Below are 3,736 nucleotides of genomic sequence, written 5' to 3'. Positions count from 1 at the left end.
GATAAATTTGGTTGACGCGCCACCTTGACTTTATGAGGTAATGTTAAATGCACATGAGAATCAGGGTAATATAATTTCCGGGATTATATTACGGTGATTCATATGGACATTCCGACATTATGACATAAAGAATTTAAGGCGAGTCAAGGAAAATTTTCTCTACATCATCATTCCCTATCATGATTAGTATTATTGAGAATACTAATCAACGATATTCTTGTGTCTTGAAGGAACAATGCCTCCCCGTCGCGGGCCACGTAATGAAACTTCCGAACAAGCTTTTCAACGCATGATAGCCACCGCCATAGGTGCGGCTATGGCTAGTATCTCCTCCGACATCAACAACAACCACAACCACAACAACCATGGAGCCGGTAATTCAAACGAGGGTTGCTCCTACAAAACTTTCATGGGGTGCAAACCTCACACCTTCGATGGGACTGGAGGACCGGTTGTGCTCACCCGATGGTTTGAGCAAACAGAAGCCGTTTTTAGCATAAGCAGTTGTCGGGACCAAGACAAAGTCAAATATTCCACCCACACTTTCGCCGGTATCGCCCTCACATGGTGGAATACGTATGTGCTGTCGGTGGGTATCGATGAAGCTCACACTCTCTCATGGGCCGACTTAAAGAAAAAGATGATCACCGAATACTTCCCGCGCGAAGAGACCCGTAAGCTCGAACACGAACTAAGAACTTTAAAAGCGGTCGGGAATGACCTAAAGGCATATAATCAACGATTTTCTGAGCTATCCTTGATGTGCCCAAACCTCGTGACCCCCGAACCTCTAAGGGTTGAACTTTACATGGATGGTCTTCCCAAGAGCATCAAACAAGGAGTAATGTCATCCAAACCCAGTAATCACCAAGAGGCCCTGAATATGGCCCGTCAATTGATCGAAACGGTAGACGAGATTGAAGTGCCGGCACCTAAAGCCGAGGATGAGTCGGGTGACAACAAAAGAAAATGGGAAGCCCCCCAATCGAGCAACTACAACAACAACTTTGCCAAGGAACCTCTCACCCCCGTCGGCAAGAAAAGTTATGCCGGGACACGACCTTTTTGCAATAAATGCCACAAGCATCATTTTGGTGAATGTGGCAAGCTAATTTGCCATCGGTGCCAAGGTAGTGGTCATATTGCCAAGTATTGTGGAAGTACCGCCCCCGTCACTCAAAAGGGGCCCGACGCACCAAAGCCGAGTATTTGCTACAAATGTGGCCAATCGGGTCATTTTAGGAATGAATGCCCAAAGAATAAAGCAAAAACCAACGCGCGCCGTTGAACTTACAACATCGACACCTAGGATGTCCGAGACGACGATGGACTAGTCACGGGTACGTTTCTTCACAACAAACCGTATATTTCATACTTATTCGATTCGAGTACCGTTAGACGTTTTATAACCAAGGATTTGACTCGTGCTCTTTATATTCCACCTCTTTCTCCCAGATACTACTTAGACGATTTAAGTGACCGACGAAAAATATTGTGTGCCTATAAATTTTATCGGAGGATATGCGTTAAGAAATTGGACTCGACACCTATAGAACTAAGGAACTCAAAACCTATTCATTAAGGAGAAATTGTTGCCCTACATTTATGTATAGATTATTGTGAACTAAGTAACTTTCGGTTGGAAACCAATACTCTCTTCCTCGTATCCATTACCTCATGATTATTTGCGTGGATCCCGTGTATTCCAAATCGACCTCCGTTCTGGTTATCATCAATTGGGGGTTAAGTGAGACGATGTCTCCTAAGCCACTTTCCGAACTCGCAACGTTAGTTGTAAATCTCTCTTAGTACCGTTTGATTTATTTAGAGCTCGCCCGTATCCATAAACCTCTTGAACCGCGTATGCAAATTCATATAGACTAATCTGTTATCGTATTTATAGATGACATCTTAACTTATTCAAGTAAAGAAGGAAAACGAACAACATCACCATCTTAAGCTCGAACTTTTGAGAAAAGAGCAACTCTATACCAAATTCTCCGAGTGAGAATTTCTGTTGAACGAAGTCCAATTTTCTAGACCATGATGTTAATGGTCAAGGCATTACAATCAATCTCGAAATCAAGCCACATGTAATCAGGAAACTCTCCCAACTCAGACTTATATTCGTAAAAATATTAGATCTCACCGGTTGTTACCGAAGATTCATTTCTGACTTTTCTCGTGTGTTATCGCCAAGAAAAAGCCGTGCGCCTACGGGCAAAGCGGACAATATTGTGGTCATGTTAAGCTGGGGTGTTACAGAATGGTATCACACGGTGTCACACGACTTTTAAACTCGTTAACTCACTAAGGGAAAACTTTAAACCTCTCCGTGTTCGAACCTTGAGCGTGATTCTTCACACCAACATTTCTAGTTAAAATCGTATAGCAACAGATGGAACTCAAACATGGAAATATTTCTACATGAACGCCGAAAGGCATACTCTCTCGACTCAAAATTAACGTAACTAAAATTCGTTATTTTGCACGAAGAATTCGAATACTAAACTGTAGATCCGATCAACTTTCTCGTCATCACGTACCACACACATACCTCTGTTATTTCACCGTTACTGTCTGATATTACTGGAATTTAAGATAACACACAATCCAACGATACTTCACTCTTCTTTGACTTAACGTCCTTGTGTTTCTGATAATCGGCCAACTATTATTCAACCCCGAACTATACAATTACGTGTACTATCTTGTTTCTCTTCCAGACTTCAATTTTCGACAACTAGAGGCACGTTATGGTTTTTTTTTCTTTTCTTTTCGAACCCTAACTGACTTGTTCAAACATATCTTAAGAGATTCTACACCAACACGGTGTATCTTCGTCATTTATCCTGTATCGAAATACTCGTTTCACTTCTAGTGTTACAAGAAACCTTGGGAACCCGCTTAGACACATGTACCGCGTATCTCCCACAACCGACGAACCGAGCAAACGTACGATTCAATCTTGGAAAGACATGTTACAGACTGGTATTGTCACCTTCAGTAGTTCCTCTTACAACGACAGCTATCACTCGTATATTAACGCAACACTTTCCGAAACCCTATATGACCGCTAATGTCATACCCCTGTTCATTTAACCAAAGCATCAACCACCGAAATCTGAACTCCATCAAGAAACAACAATTGAGATCGTTCAAGTCCGAGAAGGGCTCGAGACAACCCATTGTCGCCAGAAGAGTTATGCCGAGCTTAGATGAAAACCTCACCAAACCCAGTGTGAGACCGCGTAGTATTGAGAAACCGCACCTTGGAAAGGTGTAATCCATTTTGGGAAATCGAGAAAGGCTATATCCACAATATCGAACCTTTTGAAACCTTGGGGCGTATTGGAACCGCTTCCTATCGTTTAGAACTTCCGACTCAATTAAGTTTCTGTTTACCCTACATTTCGTGTAACAAACTTAGAAACGTGTCCTGCGGAACAGGAACGTGCAATCCTTCTAGATGCACCAACTATTGATGACAAACTCCTCCTCATAGGAAAAACCGGCTGAACTTGTGGATCGTAAAACCAAGCCCTAATACAACGTAACACCTCGACTATCCGGATTCGTGGAATGTCCAAGAAAGTACCTTCAATCATTCGTAGAGTTACTACACTAGGTCTCGAGTAAGAGACATCGACTATTACTCCCAACTAAATTTCGGGACGAAATTTCTTTTGAGGTGTGGATAATGTAACATCCCGCGTTTTTCCGTTAAACTTATTTT

The sequence above is a fragment of the Rutidosis leptorrhynchoides genome, chromosome 6 (assembly GCF_046630445.1).
Source record: "Rutidosis leptorrhynchoides isolate AG116_Rl617_1_P2 chromosome 6, CSIRO_AGI_Rlap_v1, whole genome shotgun sequence".
Classification (NCBI taxonomy): domain Eukaryota; kingdom Viridiplantae; phylum Streptophyta; class Magnoliopsida; order Asterales; family Asteraceae; genus Rutidosis; species Rutidosis leptorrhynchoides.
This window is presented reverse-complemented; position numbering follows the sequence as displayed.